The sequence below is a fragment of the Ceratotherium simum genome, chromosome 35 (genome assembly GCF_057802395.1).
Source record: "Ceratotherium simum simum isolate JZ-2026a chromosome 35, ASM5780239v1, whole genome shotgun sequence".
In the NCBI taxonomy this organism is placed as follows: domain Eukaryota; kingdom Metazoa; phylum Chordata; class Mammalia; order Perissodactyla; family Rhinocerotidae; genus Ceratotherium; species Ceratotherium simum.
Genome location: NC_141934.1, coordinates 12841595 through 12861654, shown reverse-complemented (window position 1 = coordinate 12861654; position 20060 = coordinate 12841595). Strand labels below are relative to the sequence as shown.

Here is a 20060-nt window from a genome sequence, read left to right as displayed (position 1 = left end):
CCTGCACACAGTAGGTCCTCGATAAATGATGATGGCAGTGGTGAGTATGATGATGATGGTAGTAGAGATGATGTTAGTGGTGATAATGGTGATGGTGATGGTGGTGGTGGTGGTTATGATAATGGTGGTGATGATTATGGTGGTGATGGTGTTGGTGATGGTGATGATGATGGTGGTGGTGATGGTGGTGGTTATGATGATGGTGGTGGTGGTGGTGATGGTGGTGGTGGTGATGATGATGATGATGATGATGGTGGTGGTGATGATGATGGTGATGGTGATGGTGGTGGTGGTGGTGATGGTGGTGGTTATGATAATGGTGGTGATGATAATGGCAGTGATGATGATGGCAGTGATGGTGATGATGATGGTGATGGTGGTGGTGGTGGTGGTGATGGTGGTGGTTATGATAATGGTGGTGATGATAATGGCAGTGATGATGATGGCGGTGATGGTGATGGTGATGATGATGGTGATGGTGGTGGTGATGGTGGTGGTGGTGATGGTGGTGGTGATGATAATGGTGGTGATGGTGGTGGTGATGGTGGTGATGGTGGTGATGGTGGTGGTGGTGATGGTGATGGTGATGGTGGTGGTGATGATGGTGGTGGTGATGGTGGTGGTGATGGTGGTGATGGTGGTGGTGATGATAATGGTGGTGATGGTGGTGGTGATGGTGGTGATGGTGGTGGTGATGATAATGGTGGTGATGGTGGTGGTGATGGTGGTGATGGTGCTGGTGGTGATGGTGATGGTGATGGTGGTGGTGATGATGGTGGTGGTGGTGGTGGTGGTGGTGATGGTGGTGGTGATGATAATGGTGGTGGTGGTGGTGGTGGTGGTGGTGGTGGTAGTGGTGGTGGTAGTGGTGGTGGTGGTTATGATAATGGTGGTGATGGTGGTGGTGATGATGCTGGTGGTGGTGGTGATGGTGGTGTTGGTGATGGTGGTGGTGATGGTGGTGGTGATGATGATGGTGGTGGTGGTGATGGTGGTGATGGTGGTGATGATGGTGGTGATGGTGGTGATGGTGGTGATGATGGTGGTGATGGTGGTGATGGTGGTGGTGGTGATGGTGATGGTGGTGGTGATGGTGGTGATGGTGGTGATGATGGTGGTGATGGTGGTGATGGTGGTGGTTATGATAATGGTGGTGATGATAATGGTGGTGGTAGTGGTGATGGTAGTGGTGATGGTGATGGTGGTAATTATTTGCAGTAGTGTTATACACACTTATTATCTTGTTGCTTCCTCATACATGTTGGGATTAGCAGATACCCCAAACAGATGAAAACCAAATGGAGACCCAGAGAGGTTATGTGACTTGCCCAAGATCTCCCAGCAAATCAGGAGAAAATTGGAATAGAAACCAAGAATCTGGCGCCTAGATTGACAGGAAGAAACACCCCTTCCTCCCCCAACCATATCCCTACAACTCCTCTGTCCCAAGTTTCTGTCCCCTTGGCTTGCTCCTAGAGAGGGAGGGGGAGCAGATGGGAGGGGAAGGAAGGACTCCAGCGATGGACGGCGAGCTGAGAATGCACCAAGAGGACGGGGGAGTGAGACCGCCCCAAGGGGAAGACGAGACTCTGCTTCAACCGCTGACCAGCAGACGCCCATTACTACCCCCTGGGAGTCCCCTCAACCCCTCCCTGAAGGGGTGGGCATGGCACCCTTCCTTCCACCCCCAACTCCCTCCAACACACGTATCCACAAATATGAAGACAGTTTATGACATAACCCAGCACTGCAAGAGCCTCTATAGAGTAACTGCTCTAGAGTTTTCCAGATGAAGAATGTGGACGTCATGGTGTCTCAGATGGTCCTTGGGGGATATTCGGGGGATATTCAGACCCAGCCTGAAATGTCACTGACTCATAGAATGCTGGAGTTAGTTTTCAGTTCTCCTTCAGTCCTTCTCTTTACATCAAGGAGAAAGTCTCTATGGGAGCTAATCAGTCTTCAATACCTTCTAAGCTTCTGTCAATCTCCCTTTTCAAAAAGACAGGGAGTCTTGAGAAGGCCACAGAGTCGAGTGAGAATTTGGAAATGCAGTTGAATTTTCCTTGTATTTGCTGTTGTGGTTTTGTTCTATTTCTTGGCGTGAGACTGGTTGTCCATTTAAAATTAAAATTTAGTGCCGGCGCCATGGCTTAGCGGTTAAGTGCAGGCGCTCCGCTGCTGGCGGCCCGCGTTCGGATCCCGGGCGCGCACCGACGCACCGCTTCTCCGGCCATGCTGAGGCCGCGTCCCACACACAGCAACTAGAAGGATGTGCAGCTATGACATACAACTATCTACTGGGGCTTTGGGGGAAAAAATAAATAAATAAATAAAATTTAAAATTAAAATTTAATGAAAAAACAAGTTGAATTAAAGTCCAGTCTTACCTAAATAGTAATAGAGGTGGTTGGATGAGGAGGCTGAGGCCGGAAGGCGGTTTACTAATAGCCAGCGCTGTCACTGATGACCAGAGGTGCGGCCCAGAAGGGCCGAGACTGCCCAAGGACACCTGGGGTCAAAAGCAGCTGAGCTGCCAGCCGCGCCAAGGGCACCGGCGCCGACTTCCCAGGGCTGGTGTCCTTCAACCTCGGGTTTCACTTGGGCCTCTAAGCCTGGCCAGCACTTTAAACGTGGCAGGAATCCTGGGCTTGGAGGCTGCCCAGTCCCTCTATCACTTCCCATCTGTGTGACCTGGGGCCAGTCGCCCCATTGCTCTGAGCCTCAGTTTCTCCATCTGTAAAAGCAGATTGGAATCCCAGGGGGCAGGTGGCACTGGGTTCAGTCCTTAGCAGGGTGACGTGGTAGAAAGAAGCAGACGGACCGCATCCTCCCCTTCCCAGTGCTGTGACCTTGGCGAGGTCGCCTCACCTCTCTGGAAAATGGGGCTGGGGGTTGTGAAGGTTCAAGGGGATCAAATCGTGTGTGAGTTGCAGAGGGAGGGAGCGCTAAGCCTGGGCAGGTGTGTCAGGGTTCCGTTGCATAGACTTTCTATTCCCAGAATGAGAAAACCTCATGGCTGCTAGCCAGCAGGTGAGATGCCACCCCTTGAGCGAAGAAGATGGATTTTTTCGTTCGTAGACCAGAATCAGCCTCTCTTTTGGGGTTGGCAGGATCCCAAGGGGTGTAATTCCAGCCAGGGAGCTGGGGAGCCCGGAGCCGACTGCGGCCTGTGGTTTGCCTCTCTCGGGCTGCCCCGGGCCTTTCTGACCTTGAAAGGAGTCCTGTTCTCCAGATAATGTGCTCAATGTGGCCTGGGAAAATCACGCCAACCGTCCAGGTGCCCAGAAACCTAAATGAGGCATTATAACCCGAAACCACATCCGGCCAGGCTCCAATTCGCTGGAATCCACCCAAGGGAAGCTTGAAAGGGACTGAATGTTTTCTCCTCCAGCTCAGCGTTTAACTGTTAAGGGCTGTCGACAATCTGTGAGCACTCAGCCCCATTCTAAGCCCCTCTCTCAGTGCCTCGGTTCATTTCAGCCTCACGGCCCCTGGATGGTAGGTGCTGTTACCTTAGTTCCCAGTTTACGGATGACAGTATGAATCAGGGAGTGAGTGGGGGACCGGGCACTCAAACTCAGGGAATGGGGTTCTCGACTCTGGGCCTTAAGTCCAAAGTAAAATTAAGAGGTTAAACTTAAAAGTCAAATACCCAGTGGTCTCCTGGGCTGCCCAGGGTTAGGGCGAGGTCTGCGCTCCCACCTGCTCCAGGCAGGGAGCATGGATGGCCCCGGGGAAGCCATTGTCAGCCACCAGAGGGGAGAACTGGGATCTGGGAGTGCAGAGGTGGCTGCTAGTGCCTCGATATGTCCCCACATCCAAGTCCCTTTCTAATCCTGCCTTCCACATCCTCACCTGTCAGCTGAAGGCGTTGATCATTCATTCATTTGACTCGTATGTGCCCAACCCTATGTGACCCTCATGGATATGGGGTGAACAGGCATAGTCCCCATCCTCAAGGAGCTTAGGGTTTTGTGGGTAAGACAGACAAACAAACAGCATAGACCAACGTGTCCATCCATCCATCCATACAACCATCCATCCAACAAATATTTATTGAGTATCTACTATGTTCCAGGAACTGTTCTAGGTGCTGGGGACTTAGCAGTGAGGAAAACAGACAGAACCTCGGTCCTCCTGGAGCTTACACTATAGCGGGGGAGAGAGACAGTAAGAAAATAAACCAGTTAACATATAAGATGTCAGATGTTAGTAGGCGCCATAGAGAAAAAGGAAGCAAGGAAGGGAGATGGCGAGTGATTGGGGGATGGTCATGGAAAGCCTCATGGGAAGGTGACCTTTCAGCAAGAGCTGAGAGAGGAAGCCATGTGGATTCATGGAGGAGGAATATTCCAGGCAGAGGCAGGAGCAGGTGCAAAGGCCCTGTGGTGAGCCTGTGCTTGGCATGTTTGAGGAAGCAAAGAGGCCTGGATGACTGAAACGAATGAGGAAGGGGGAGAGTGGTGGGCCTTGTAGGCAATGACAGATCTCTGGCTTTTAATTTCTGAGTGAGACAGGGAGTGTGCGGATGGTCTTGGGCAGGGTTGTGACACAACCTGTCTTATGTTTTGCTGGGTGGAGAAGAGGCGGAAGGGAGGGCAAGGGAGGAGCAGGCACGAGGCACCTCAGTCAGTAGCGAAGAGACAGCGGTGGATCGGATGTGGGGGGCAGAGAAGGAGGGCAGGGGTGGGGAGTGCTTAGATTCTGGATCTATGTTGAAGGTGAAAGGTCAACCCAACCGGATTGCTTACGGATTGGACTTGGAGTGTGAGAGGCCACGAGGAGGCGAGGATGCCCCCAGGGCTTTCGACCTTGGCACCTGGGACGGGGAGCTGCCATTGCTGAGACTGGGAAGCCCAGGGGAGCCGTTTGCTGGGGGAGGGGAGGTATCTGAGTGTGATGTAGCCTAAGTGAAGTCAGGGGTGTGTATTGGCACCAACGCTTCAAGCAAAGATGCCTACAGGCACAGCTCACACAAGACAAAGCCCATGGCCGTGCTGGGGGCAAGCACAGAGGAGAGGCACCCCATTAGCCTGGGGGGCCCGGGGGTGTCCAGGCTGAGCTCTGAGGACGCGCGAGTCAGGACTGGGGAGACATTGACTTGCATCCTTTGTCTGATGGTCCCAGCTGCACAGCCAGGGAAGCTGGGTTTCCGGTTCAGTTCCAGGCTCTGTCACAAGCTGGCTGTGAGAGCTGGGTCAAATTCTGTAATGTAATGGCTCAGTTTCCCCAATGCAGTGGACTGAAGGTTTGCGTGCTCCCCGGATTCATATGTTGAAGTCCTAGCCCCCAAGGTGACGGATGGGATGAGGAGGTGGGGCCTCTGGGAGGTGACGAGGTCATGAGGGTGCCGCTCTCATGAGTGGGATGAGTGCGCTCCTAAAGGAGACCCAGAGAGCTCCCCGGCCCTTCCTCCACGTGCGGACACAGCGAGCAGACGGCCATCTGTGTACCCACAGGCAGCCTCTCACCAGACACCAAATCTGCCTGCGTCTGGCTTTTCCCAACCTCCAGAACTGTGAGAATACATTTCTGTTGTGGATGAGCCTCCCGGTCTATGGTACTTTGTTACAGCAGAGCCTGAACAGACGAAGACACCCATCCGCAAAAGGATGGCCACGTCCTAGACCAGTGGGACTTGATCTTTTGGAGGTGATAGATTCCTTTGGAAATACGATTTAAAACTACGGATGCATTTCCCCATGCAGGCTTGCATAAACACACACACACACACGCACACACTGTATTGCATGCAATTTTGGGGGCTTGTGGACCCCTGAAGCCCATTACGGCGCCTGGATGATACTTTTCCTCTGTCCCTCGCCTGACCTGAGATCACTCTTCCCTCCAGACTCACCACACTTCAGGTAAGACCCTCCAGTGTGGCCCGTCCTGCTCGGGCTCCGGCTTCGGACCTATCTGTGACCTCGTAAAAGGTCTCCTTCCCTTCGAAGGAAACATTCAGGTTGGCAAACAAAAGCCAGGCGCGTGATAAGCTGGTCTGAGGGGTGTGTGGTTTTTTTTCCTTCCCGGTTCCTTAAATCGACAGCCTGTCACTCTGGGCTGCTGAGCAGGCTGGGCACAGAGGGAAAAGCATCTCCGAATGAGGATGGGGTGAGAGGCTGGGGTTTCCTGGGTCAGAGAAGGCCTGGAGAGGGATTAACCCATCTATGATTCAACACCAGGTGTTGAAATTCTTGCCACTGTGCTCTCTACCTTTCTACCTCGGTAATTCTAGTCCAGGAAGAGATTTACATATTTCTCTGGGACCCGAGGATCTTCCCTGCAGGCTGTTAATTTCCAGAAAGTGGGCACTGGATCTGAAAAAATCTTTATCCCCAACATCCAGCGTAAGACTTGGCACAAAGTGGGTGCTTGTCTTTTGCTCTAACTGATGGAAGTGCAATTCACACTGACTCAAGTAGAAATGAGAAATTTCTTGGCTGACATAACTGACAATTCTATGAGACAGCTTCAGGCACAGCTGGATCCAGGTGAATAAGCAATGTCTTGGAGACCTCTCTCTCTTTCCATATTTCAGCTCTGTTTTCTGCTGGGTTGGCTTCACTCTGAGGCAGATTCTTTCTCACACAGTGTTGGCTTCTGTTAACATTCTGAGGCTTAGCAACCCCAGAGAAAAGAAAGCTGCTCCTTTCACACAGTTGCAGTAAATGTCTTTATGATGAACTCTCATTGGACAAACTTGGTCACATGCCCACCCATGAGCCAATCATTGTGGCCAGGGAAATGGGATGTTCTGATTGGCCGGAACTAGGTCCCGTGCCCTAGGTTTGGGGGTTGAGGGCTGGAGATTGGGGAAAGGGTAGGGATGTCACGAGGACCAAAGGTGGGGGATGGGGTGGTTTCTGGAGGAAAACCGAGGTGCTGTTAGCAGGGGATGGGGGACGGATGAGAACAAGAGGTGTCCCTGTCACGCTATCAATGCTGCCAGGACGAATGGGCACACACCGTGCCGTCGGAAGCAGGAGGGTCCAGTGAAGCCAGAGACCGAGGCTCAAGTCCCAGCTCTGCCATACACTCAGTGTGGCCTTGGTCGGGGCGTCTCTGCCTCTTTGAGCCTCAGTTTCTCCACCTGTAAAATGAGTGCGTCTGGAATAGTTGATTGCCAGGGTTTTCTTCCACTCATTCGATCATTCATTTCGTCATTTTTTTTTCTCTCTATCGGTATTTTTGAAGGGCTTTGGAGCTAGTCGGAATGGATCTGAATCCCAGTTCTGCTGTTTGCTAGCTGTACCGGGCTCCGTGGATGCACCTTCTCAGGTGTGCGCAGCCGGGTCCTTCCCGCCCCCCCTGCAGGCGGCCTGGGGCAGCTGCTGCAGCCACCTGGGCAGCTCAGCCTGCAGCGACGGGGGCTGAGTGGTGGTCCAGTCTCCCAACATCCCCAGCTGTCATCCAGGCTGACGGGACCAGACCCTCGGCGGTGGCGGTAGGGTGGGCCCGGCACCTCCTCTTCCAGACTCCACTGAAGCTCCCAGTGTGGACCGGCTTCCCCAGGGCCGCCCAGAGGCGCAGGTAACACCACCCAGAAGTGAGGAGCAGTTGGGGTGACCGATGGCGGACAGGAGATGGGAGGAGCCAGCGGCTGGAGCTCTTGCCCTTCACCCCTGCCATATTCCGCGTGGTTTCTCTGGAGACGCCCTGAGTCTCCCCGCTGGGTTTTCTTGAGAAGCTGTGGCCAACCCAGTAAGGCAGGTCTGGTATTTGCTCTCCTTCCTTCCCTGCCTCACAGCCCCTTTTCCTTCCCTTTTATTGGGCGGGGATTACATCCCCAATAAAGCATTAGCTCGTCACTTTTGCCTCAGGCTCTGTTTCCTAGGGAAACCAGACTGAGATGCTAGCTGTGTGACCTTGAGTCATTTACTTAACCTCTCTGAGCTCCTGATCCCTCATCTATAAACGGGAGATAACAATAGAGCAGCTCGCACAGGATTGTTGTGGAGCTTAATGAGACAGCACAAAGTATTTGGCTAACAAATGACAGCTTCCATCAGTGTCATCACTGTGGACCAGGCACTGGACTGTATCATGTGAAAACGTTTATTCAACATGGAATTCCAGGAATATTTATTGAGTGTCAACTCTGTTTCAGGTACTGTGCTAGTCTCTGCTCCCAAGGAGCTCACGGTCTAGAAAGTGAGACAGAGAAGTAACTGGGTAATTACACTACAGTGTTATCAGTGCTTTAGTGGGGGTGGAAGATTCAGAGGCTGCCGCGTGGTCGTCAGGGATGGTAATCAGGGAAGGCTTCTTGGAGTAGTTGATGTTAAAGCTAAGACTGGAAGGATGTGTGGTTGTTAGAGATGATGAGCAGCTGGGAGGCCAAGTGTCCCAGACAGAGAGCACGGCATGGGCAAAGGCCCGGGGTTGAGGCAGAACATTTCAAAGAACATGCCCTCACCCTCAGTAAGCAGGTACATTACCGGAGAAACAAAATGGATAAATATCCACCGATGAAAATGCATGAATACCGTCTTTGCCAAGGAGTGTGTGGGTTCCAGAGCTATACTGTTCAGTATGGTATCTGTAGCCACAGGCAGCTATTTAGATTTAAATTAATTAAAGTTAAACAAAATTTAAAATTCAGTTCCTCAGTCTCACTGGTCGCATTTCAAGTGCTTAATAGTCATCTGTGGCTCATGTTGGACAATGCAGATAGAAAACATCTCCATCACTGCAGAAAGTTCTATTGGACGGGAGCTGCCAGAGTCTGAGAACAGGCAGCCAAATCAAGACAGACTTCCTGGAGGAGGGGGCAGAAGGTGGCAGAGAAGGGGTTCTGGGAAAGTCCCTGGGTGGCACTGTCCTCTATCCTCAGGAAGAGAAGAGCCAGGGCTGGGAGTGGGGGTGGGGGTGTTGGCTCTGGAAACGAGGTACAACCCGACACCTCGAGTCAGGGTGTAATCTGTGGGTGTGTGCCGGCTGGCAGCCTCACCTGGAAGGGAGGACACAGGAATGCAGGGGGAAGCCAGTGAGGAGGGGCTGAACCAGGAAGTCCCGCCCCTTCTGGGGCCAGGAGGACTCTGGGAGTTGTAGTTTGGCACTTCTGGGATTCCTTCAAAGCTGGACTCTGGCAGAAGAGCTGACACTGGGCTTTGACTGGGCACCTCTTAGGGCGAAGAGTTGGGGAGGGCTGGTCAGGGCTGGGGACACATCTGGGTGTGGGGTTTCTGCGGGTGGTGGCAGGAGGAGGATCATCTCCCCTCTGGTGCTTCAGTTCTGGGATAGGGAGGAGATGCCAAGGGGGAGGACTAGGTTGGCTGGGGAGCTGAGAAACGGGGAACATTCAGCTAAACAGAACTCTCAGCCCACACATTCTGGTTAACGGAGATTTGCCCAGGAGAGACAGAAGATCCTATAAGGTTAGGGAGGAGAGGCGGCAGATGGTAGGCTCTCAGCTGCTGGTCATTCATGCATTTAACCCAATATAAATGAGTCAATATTTACTGAGCACTTACTACGTGCCAGGTCCTGCTCTAGGCGCTGGGAATCAGGAGTGAACAAAGAGACAAACGTGTCGTGTCCGCCCCACCCCCCTCCCACCCTCAGGGGTGCTGCAGAGAGCGGAACAGACAATGCGCCATGAGCTGCCTTTGGTCTTGTCACATACAGCATGTCAAGGCCCTGCTTCAAGGGGGCTTTCTAGGGACTTGAACTTTCAATCCCACCCCTCTGTTCTACCACACAGACTTCCCCCAGGGAGTGGCAGTCATACTGAAAAGCCACTGAGTTGGGTCCTACTGACGACCGTGCTCAAGACATCCAGATGATAAAGGAGAACATCCTGCGACGTAAGACCGACGTAAGACCTCACGGGCCTCCGCCTCACCATTTCCCGGCTTCCTCACTGTGGGCAAGTCTCTTAGGGAGCCTCGGGCTGCTCCTTGGTAATATGGCGTGATGATCAAAAAGGTCGCTGTGCAGATTAAAACAAACAGTGGACATGGTATCTCCTGTAACAGGAATGCCCTTTCTTCTTACACACGCGCACGCATACACACACACAAGTGTGATGTTCTTTATTTTTCTCTAACTTTATTGAGGTCTGACTGACTTAATAAATGTACACGATTTTAGGTCCTTCTGTTATTCATGCTCCGTCCATTTCCTTGGGAGCACGTGTCACAAATGCAATTCACGTTACCAGTGCAATGATTGTTTCCAATGTCCGTGAGCTCCACGAGAGCCTGGCTCTTGCCAGCTGCTTCACCAGTGTCCCCTGCACCCAGCATATAGTATGTGCTTAATAAAGATCTACGGCATGAAATGAGTCAAGGAGAGCAAAACAGGCATTTTTCTCGTTCAGGAGCGACTTCCTACGACTCTCCCAACTCGTCCAAAAGTCTATACGGCTCAGCCCTCACCCCCCAGCTCAACACAACAGCAGCAGGCATGGTATACAGCAGGCGTCCCGCCAGGACTCCCGGCCTGCGGCCCCGGGTGCAGTCCCCCCGATCACCAGGAGGGGGCGCCAGCGCCTCGCGCAGACCCTGCGGCTCCCGGCGCGGCGCCCGCAGCCCCAGCGATTCCACGGGCGAGCCTTTGCCGAGCGCCTCCTGAGTTCCCGGGCGGCGTGAGGCTCTCGGGGGCGCAGACCCGGCGGCGGGTCGGCGTCCGTGGCGGGGGATGCCGGCCGGAGCCTGGGGGTCGCCCCGGGAACGCGGGTGGGGCCCATGAACAAGGTCCGAGCCGGGCGCGGCGGGGTCGGGGCTCGGGGGCTGGGAGGGCTTCCCGGAGGAGTGTCCAGGGCGAACTCGCGACCTCTGACCCGCCGGACGGTCCCCGGCCCGGGCGCCCGCCGACGAGCGCGAGTCCGTCTGGCCGCGCTCCGCCCCGGGGCGCTCCGCGCAGGCGCCACCGGCCGCGGTCGCCATGGCGACGAGGGCGCGTCCCCGCCCGAGGCCCCGCCCCCAGCAGGCTAGGCTGCGCCGGCGGCGGGCGCGCGGGCAGGTGCCGCGGGCTGCGGGCAGGTGGCGGCGGCGGCGGCGGCTCCAGGGTAGGTTGCGCGGCGGCCGCGGGGGGTGGGGGCTGGCCGTCCGCCCCCGGTCCCCGGCCGCGAGGGGCTGGGGAGGCGGCGGGGGGCGATGGCCGCCAAGTTTCTGCTCGGCTGAGGCCCCGGGAGAAAAGTTGGCAAAGTTGGCCGGGGAAGAGGCGGGGACCTGCTGGATCTCCCCGGGCGCCGGGTCTGCGGGGAGGGAGGAATCCTGCTGGGAGCCGCGGGATCTGTCTCCCGAGACTTGGGAGTGGATCCCGCGGGAAGATCCCGCCCAGGGCAGCCAATGGATCCCGCGCCACCCGGCTGAAGACTTGGGAGTCGATCCCAGGAGGGATCGGGCGCCGGCGGCCTCCTGGGGTCCCACTGGATCCCCAGCCTGGGAGTGACGGTGGACGGTGACTGGAGGCTGGGAGCTAGTTGATCCCTCTCTCCTCGCGTTGGTCCGAGCCTTGCGAGTGGATTCCGAGAGGAGATCTGGTGGCCGGGAGCTGGGGGGTCGCTGGAGATCCGGGGAACCCAGCCTGGAGCTGCTAGGATCTGGCCGTGCGTGCGGGCTGGAGGCCCGGGAGGTGGACACTGGGGCGCGGGGCTGCCGAGCGAGGCGGAGCCTGGGGCGCAGGGATCTTGCGGGCAGCGGCGGCCGTGCAGAGAGCAGCGCGCGGCGGCCCCGGGCCCGGAGCTCCGGGCGCGCCCTCCCCGCCGGGCCTGCGCCCCCCTCCGCGCCCTCCCAGGGCAGCGGCGCCCTGATGGGATTAAGGCTCCGTCCCCCGGCTCCCAGGCAGGCTCGGAGGGCCCCCACCCCGCTGGCGGCGCCGCCCGGGGCTACAGGCGGGGCCCTCGGGAAGGGAAGCAGCCCATTGACCCCCCGCCCGGACCTGACCCTTCCGCACCCTCCTGGCGCGCACTCGCCTCGGAGCCGGGGCGCCGCGCCCGGAATCCCTGCTCTTCGTCCTGGAGCGGGGCGTGTGACCTCCGCGCGCCGCCTAGGTGCCCGGGGCTTCCGGCCGGCCGAACTGAACTTTCTCTAGCCAGGAGCAGCCATTACCTTTGGGAAGGGAAAGAGCTTTTTCTCTGCAGTTTCTTTGTGACCTTGGGTAAAACACTTCTCTGAGCCCGGGTCTCCCCTCTTCTGAGTGGCCGATCGGATTAATAGGCAGGATAGGTATGAGACAGGTAGGAGCTGTGTAAATATTAGTGGGCCCTCATTCTGTGTTCCCTCCTTACCCGGTATCCCGTCCCCTGCGCTTCCCCTAGAGTATCTGAGGGAAGGCTCCGTAAACCTTTCAAATCCATAAACTTGCGGTCTTTTTAAACTGCAAGATTAGAGAGCGACTTAACTTGGTATTTCTTCCAAAGGGGTGAATTGCCCCTCTGATCCCCTTTGCAGAGAGAGGCTGTGGGGCTTGGCTAATCAGTAACCAGAGCCTTTGGACAAGGCTTCCCCCTGGGCCGGCCTTCCCCTTGCTAATCCATCAGGGTTCCTGGACAAACAGCCCTCACCCCCAGACGCTGGCGCTCATCCCTGGGACAGTTCCCGAGGGAGTTGTGCAGACACTAGCCCCGGTCTCCGTGGTTTCAGGGGAAATCCTTTTTAAAGGATTTGCATGCTTCACAAGGATGCAATTACCCGACAGAAGTGCGGGCTTTCAGTACAGTGTCTGAGCACGTGTTTCAGCTGGGCACATGGGCGGGCGGCGCAGTCAGTTCACCAGTGTGCATTGAGCACCTACTATATGGCAGACACTATGGAAATGGTGTGGCCCAGGGCAATACAGGACCTGCTCTCTTGGCATTACATTCTAGCTATGGAGCAGTCAGGTTGTCGTGCAGCCCAGTGAAGCAGCTGTGCGGATTCTTGATATTGGGGGTGCAGCCCTCACCCCGGATTCTGAGGTGGGAGGGGCCCGGCCCCCCTTGGAGGCCCCTGGGGCAGGCTTTTGTTCAGGGCTGACCTTGGCAGGAGCATGGAGCAGCTCACTGTCTGGCCCAGAGCATCTCTCCCGTCTCAGCATCACCAGGATACATCTCTGACCAACTCAGCAAAGAGCCCGGAGGAATATTTTAAATGTGCATTCGTTCATTCGTTTATTCCACAGATATTTTAAGACACTGCAGCAAAGACTGCTAGCAGTCGTGCCCTTAAGGGGTAAAGCCTTTGAGAAGAGTGTGTTGTCTAGAAGGGGAGAGCTGTGATAATGGGAGAAGGGCGGATGCCCTCTGGAGGTCACGGGGTTTAGTTTCTTGAAGAGCTTGCCAGTGGGAGGAGGATGGGGTTAAGGACCAGAAAAAGGGAACAGAACAGCCTGGACGCGGGAGGGAGGGTGGGGTGTTGGCAGGAGCTGCTGGCCGGGCCAGGTCAGCCCTTCTCAGGGGTGTGGACCTTGTTCCAGAAGTGGGCCGCTATGGAAGTTTCTCTGCGCGAGAGGGCTGGGGTCAGATGTGTGTTTTCGGAAGCTTGCCCTGCTCTTGTGGGGAGGCTGGATGGGAGAGGGTGAGCGAGGGGGCCGAGAGGCCAGTGAGGAGGCTGCTAGAAAAACCCAGGTGAGAGGTGATGGTGGACTGGATCTGGATAGAGAAATTGGTCAGCGTTGTGTTTAGAGCCATGCGGTTGAAGACCCCTTCCTGGAGGCGTGACAGTCTATCTGGAGAAGGAAACCCCACCAGGGGAGGGGGCCTGAATATTCTAAGTCAGTATTTTGTTCAATTCAGCAAACCTTCCTGAGCACCAACTCTCTGCCCACCCAGGGGTGGGCATGAACGGCCAGGTCCGCAGGGAAGGCACACTGGACCCCTCCCCACCTTCCTGTGTGAGGGGTGGGGCGCATTAGTCTCATTTCACAGATGCAGGACTCAGTGGTGTGGGAGTCTTTGCCAGCCACCAGTGGCAGAGCAGGGATTTGAACTCATCTCCAACCTGCAACTAGTGGATGTTTGGAGTCAGTGAGGTTGAGTGGAGAAGCCACAAATGGTGGTGAGTTTGAGTCCAGGGGCAGCAGGGGTAAACCCAGGAAGGCTTCCAGGAGGAGGCAGGGACAGAAAGGGAGCCGGCCAGGGAGACTTGGGGGCAGACCCTAGCCCTGCTCCTTCCTGGCGCCTGGCTGTGGTCATGGCGCTTGTTTGGGGCTCGGCTTCCTCATCTGTAAAAGGGGCTCATGATAGGATCCTCCCCTCCCCCAAAGGGCTGGTGTGCGAGTTCAGTGAAGCAGCCACCGGAACAGTGAAGTATGACTGTTGTCATTGTCGTCTCCTCAGGATGTGTTTCAGGCAGGTGGCACCTTTCCAAACCTGGTGTGTATGTGGGAGGGGAGGGGGGCGACCACATGTGACACTTGAGCTGAGTCTTCAAGGAGGAGGCAGGGAGGGGAGGACATTCCAGGCAGAAAGAGCAGCACGCGGTTTGAAGATCTGTGTGCTAATTGCTATACCTAGAATGCAGGGTGTGCTGACTGAATAAAAGTTAGACCACCACAGGCAACAAAAATTCCCTTTATATCCCCTGCCACTCCTTATACCCAGCAAGGCTTTGGCAGGTCTAGGATGGAGAGGGGGCAGGTGGATCCCTTCCAGGAGTTCACATTCCTTCCCCCACTCACGTGTCCAGATTATAGGAGTGGGACCCCGAACAAGCCACTTTCCTCTTGGAACCTCAGTTTCTTCTTCTGTAAAAGGGGAGGATCGGAGAGAATGTGGATAAAGCATGTAACACATCAGAACAGCCTCTTTTCACTGGACCCTTTATATTTGCGGGCTCTGGGCTAAGCTCTCTTGTTCTTTTATTATTCTTCACAACAGACCCTGGTGACGCCTGCTTTGGGGGCCCTCGATTGTGCGTTTAAGACTTCCAGGGCCCCTTCTGCTCCCAGTGCTCAAACTCCTGTCTTGTAAAAGGAAGCTAACAAACTTTGAATTGAGGGATACACACACATCCCTCTATTTTTCCCTTCAATGTGATAATGTTGTTGAGCATCTTATGTGGGCAATTCGGAAGAGCCTCTGCCCTCAGGAGCCCACTCCTCGGGGATCCGGTCAGTTGGATGGGAGGAAGGGACGGGGCTTGGGGAGACGAGTACGCGAATGGTGCTGGATTGACCTCTGGGAGGCTTATCACGGCTACACTGGTTAATTGCTCATTTAAGCAACCTTTGAAATGTTTTATAGCCTTGTCCCCATTACGAATATAAAATACATCCCCGAGCATGATCTTTGGATGTTTACATCACTGAGTCAGAAGCGATGCACGTGCGCGTGCTCTCACACACACACATACACACACACACACCCGCTTAATGATGGTGCTACGTTCTGAGAAATGCATCGTTAGGCGATTTCATCGTTGTGCGAACATCATTGCGTGTACTCACACAAACCTAGATGGTGTAGCCTACTACACGCCTAGGCTATATGGTACTCATCTCACGGGACCACTGTTGTATATGTGGTCCCTCATTGACCGTCGTTTATGTGGCGCATGGCTATATACATGTGTATATATAAATATATATTTTTGTATTGTGAGAATGACATGTAACACACCAAACACTTCAAAGGTGACAAAACGATACGGTATTAAGTGAAAACTGAGTCTCCCACCCCAAACCCCAAATCCTGCTCCTCAGAGATAACGTGCTCAGCAGTTTCTCTCAACCCTCCAGAAACTTTCCACTTATATATGCTCTGTTCGCTTCCTTCCAAGCCCGTATCACACTCTGCTGATTATCTAAGTTGTTTTTATGTCCACTCTGGCGCCAGATGGAAGGAGTTGCATCCTGGCTCTGCCACTTGTTGGCTGTGTGACCTCGCGCAGGTGACTTAACCTCTCTGAGCCCCAGTTTCCTCATCAGTGAATGGAGATGATAATGGCTCTTACCTCTGAGGGTTGCTGTGAGGAGCAAATGAGAAGGGCCTGGCCCATGCTGAGTGCTCAGTATGTGTTGATTGTTGTTATTATTATCTTTTTCATTGCCTGTGGTGAAGTTGTTTATTATTACCTCCTCCGCCTCTAAGCTCTATGCTCCAAGAAGGCAGAAACCCTTTTTGTCTTCACTGCTATTTCCTCAGTAAACAGTTGTGGAATAAACAGATGAATCAATATATGAAGACAAACTCTTTTAACACCAACAATCATAAAGAAAAGAATTTCGCACCTAAATTAAAAATAGATGTGGACACTTTCCCCTTTCAGAATGTGTTGACTGACTGCTCTCTTAAAAAGCTACTATTCTCGTGCGTGCAGGTGCTGTGAGGTATTGAAGATGCCCCGTTGACGGGCGCTGAGTTCTTTCCGTTTATTTGCTGTGACTCACGGTGCCTCAGTCACCCTCCCCCTTCACCTGTCTTTGCACACTTGCTGCAGTAGACTGGAGGAGATTCCGGGATGGGGAACTGTTGGGATAAAGGGTGTCGGGAATGTCGGTGGAGCCTGCCCACTTCCCCTCCAGAGCGGGTGCACCGTTCACCCTCCCGCCACGGCTGTGCGCGAGAGAGCCGGCAGTGGATGACTCTGTCTTGTCAGTGGCCGTGAGATCGCATCTGGCATGACAGTTGGGAAAAACGATAGCTCCCGCAGGCAGCACAACGTTTTGTGGCCCTTGGGTTTTAATCCAGCCTGTCGGAGACTGTGTCTTGATAGCTATTTGCCCATGTACACACAAGTCCACCTGCTCCCTTCTGGAAATATGCGGTCCTTGTATTAGTCAGGTTTTTCTATGATAATACTGTGTAACAAACATCTCCCAAATCGCAGTGGCATTTAACGGTAAACATCTGTCTCATGGTTGCGGGTCCGCAGATGGCTCTGCTGCTCTTGGCTGGGCTTGGCTGGCAGGCTGGACTCCAGGCTTTGGTTTGGGTTCATGTCACTCATGTATCTTCATCTGCATACCCAGGCTGACAGGCAGCAGCCGGCCAGGGCATGTTCCTCTGTGGTGGACGGCAGATGCTCAGGAGCTCAGTGGGAGCCTGCAGTGCCTCTGAACGTCTCCGCTTGTAAATGGGACGGTGTGTCTTCTGCCCTCATTCTGTTGGCCACAGCAGGTCAGTGGCCAAGGCCAACATCAATGGGGTGGGGCCGTGTACTCCTCTCACAGAGGCTGCGGGGGGTGGGTACATATTTTCTGAGCAGCAATACAACCTGTCACAGTTAGTATCTGATCGGGCAGGATGGCTCCGTGCAGGGGGGGAGGGTCTGCCTGGAGGTGGCGGTGAGAATCGTGGCTTATGATTTGTGGGGGACGCCTCAGAGCAGGGCTCTGGGTGAGGAGACCTGGTTTGAGTCATAACCTGGAACAGGTGGTTCGCCTCTCTGAGCCTCAGTTTCCTCATCTGGAAAATGGGAATAATGCATCCTCTCTGGCAGACCCGCCGTGAAGCTTGAACACGGTGTTGGGTAAGGAGGTGCTTTGTGTCTGTGACGTGAGGTGTGAAGGTGAGAGACGATCGTCTTGATGATTTGTGCTCTGGACGTGGTTTACAGTTCCTCCAGTTGTGGTACCTGTAGCCAGTGGAGTGGGGAGGCTGTGGAGGGGACAGATCTGGGTTCAGATCCCAGCTCTGACCCTTATGGGTCACGTGACCTTCGACCGGTCTCATCACCTCTCTCGGCCTCAGTTTGCCCATTTGTAAAATGGACACAAGGTGCTTGTGACCCTTAGCAAAAAGGACTGTGAAACGCTTGGCCCGAAGTAGACGATAAATAAATGGTGCCTGTCGCCGTGGAGCTAAGGGGGTCCTGACTGGGGTGGAATGAGGAATTCTGCAAAATTGGGTATTGGTTCTGCTGAATTGGATATTTGCAACATCCCTTGGGAATATTGCAGGGAATCTGGATCCAGACTGCCTGGGTTCAAATCCCGGCTCCTCCACTCTCCTGCTGTGTGACCTTGGGCAAGGCAGTTAACCTCTCTGTGCCTTAGTCTCCTCATCTGCAAGATGGGAACAATAACAGTGGCTGCCTCATGAGGTTGATGAGCCTTGAATGAGTTAATACATAGTGCCCGCTAATGAACGTACATGCGTTAGCTGTTGTTGTCATGATTACTAGTATTGTTACTGATCAGTGAAGGCCCAGGGAGGTTGCTTCTAGTCCTGGGAGCCAGGGCCTCGGGGGACGGAGTGACGAGGCAGATGCTTTAGGACCCCTGCTTCTGGGTAGATACTCTTCTCCTTCTGCTGGAGCTGGAGGGCCATCCCTCAGTGGGTCACTGTCACATGATTCTTTCCCCGGGGCCGGCCTTTCCAGCCAGGGAGGGACCAAGTGGCTTGACCACCCCACTCGGCACTCTTGAACCAGAAGCAGCCCGAGTCCAGCCAGGAAGGGTCGCGGAAGCTGTGCATTTCAGGAATATTCGCCCTGCCCCCTTGGGAAGCACGCAGCAGGCTTCAGGGAGCCCGTGGTCGTGAGTTTCCACGGGAGGCCGCCCCAGCTGGGTGCAGGGTTAGAGGTCACTTACCCACGCCTTCATTCATTCATTTGATGCAAATTTATCTTGTATCGGTCACGTGGCAAATCCTGTGCTGCCCAGGGGGACAACGGGATTCTGCTGAATGTGAGGAGTGGGTTTCTGAAGGAAGCCAGGTGGGGAGGTTGAGAATCTGGGGTGGCGCGGGTGTGGGATTCCTCTGTGACCCCGGGCAGGCGCTTCACCTCTCTGAGCATTTCCTCATCTGGGAGGTGAGTCCCGGGTGGGCCAAGGTGTCATTGGAGAGGACAGCCTTTGGCCTGTGTGTACCTGGTGGTCTCCACCCCGGCCCCTGTGCCTGCAGAAGTTTGGGGGAGCTGACGGAGGCTGCCTTTCCTCCATCTGCCGAGACCTGTCTTTGGAGAACGCTAAATGTTATTTATAGAAAAATAAAAATAATAAGTAGGGGGTATTCATCCTGTCCTAGACGCCGTGTCTAAAAAATCGCTGTTTTATTTGATTTTCATGTCACCGTTTTACAGATGAGAAAACTAAGGCTCAGAGAGGAGGTCACGTGCCTATAGGGCCGCTGCTGGGAAGGGGGAATGCTGATGGGCGCAGCCTGACTGTGGCCCCGAGTGCCTCCCCCGCTGCCTTCCCGGTGGTATAGCGGGGCAGAGCTAGACAGTCCCAGTGTTGCGTCCCATCTCCACCTCATCATCTCCACCTCATCACTGTTGTGTGACTTTGGGCAAGTGACTTTGCCTCTCTGAGCCTCAGTCCTTATCTGCAGAAAGAGGAGACTAAGATTTTTCCCTGTGGAGTTGTTGTAGGATTAGATGAGGTAACTGGATATAAAGTCTCCTGCACGTAGTAGGCACTTTGAAAATGGGGGCCCTTCCTCATAAAAAGATCAGCTTAGGGTTTTTAAAGAACATGTGTAAGTCATGCCAAGGAATTGTTTTATGGGTCACAATATAAATCTTCCTTGTTTGTGGTGGCAGCAGAAATAATATGAGTAGCAGTAATAAAAAACAATAGCGTTGATCTGCTGCTCTTAGATTCCTCCTCTGACACCTGGGCGTGTGCATTATTTATCGAATCCTTTGTTGAATCCTTTCTTCAGCCTGTGAAGAAATGTCCTAGTGTTGTTCCCATTTGAGGAACAGTGAGGAAACTGAGTCTCCGAGAGGGGACACGCCTTGCCCAGAGTCAGCAGCTAGTGGCAGGCGGGGAGCCCAGGAGCCCCGTGCCGGGTGGAGACCCAGCTGTGTTTTCAGAGGCCGCAGGTCAGGGCTGCGGCTCCCAGCTGGCTCCGGGTTGATATTCCTTTCCTTTGTTTTGCTTCCTCCGTGACGAAAGCCCTTTCTGGGGACCGTCCTGTTTACCCGTGGCGTGGTGAGGCTCTGCGGGGGAAGGGAGCGTGGGGATGCGGGGCCTCCTGGCAGAAGGGAGGCCAGTGGGTGCGTTGGGTCCACCGAGGTCACTCTGTGAACTCAGGCCGTCAGGCCTGCCCAGACATGAAGCCTGGGCCTGGGCGGGCACCGTGCCTGCCGGGCCCTGCCCAGTGCCCCGGGCTGGGCCAGGGAGTGACTCGATTGGGGAACTCCCAGGGCCCTTTGGCCTGGGAAGCCGCCCAAGTTGGT

General features: G+C 54.6%; 1 protein-coding gene across 2 annotated transcripts in view; it reads left to right on the top strand.

Moving 5' to 3' along the window:
• The first annotated feature begins 10958 nt into the window (after positions 1 to 10958).
• KIAA1671 (KIAA1671 ortholog) overlaps positions 10959 to 20060 on the top strand; it is a 192799-nt gene continuing 183697 nt past the window's right edge. For both annotated transcript variants that reach the window (XM_087424041.1, XM_087424040.1), the window contains exon 1: positions 10959 to 11017. The gene's annotated coding sequence lies outside the window, so the exon portion shown is untranslated. The remainder of the gene's footprint in view (positions 11018 to 20060) is intronic.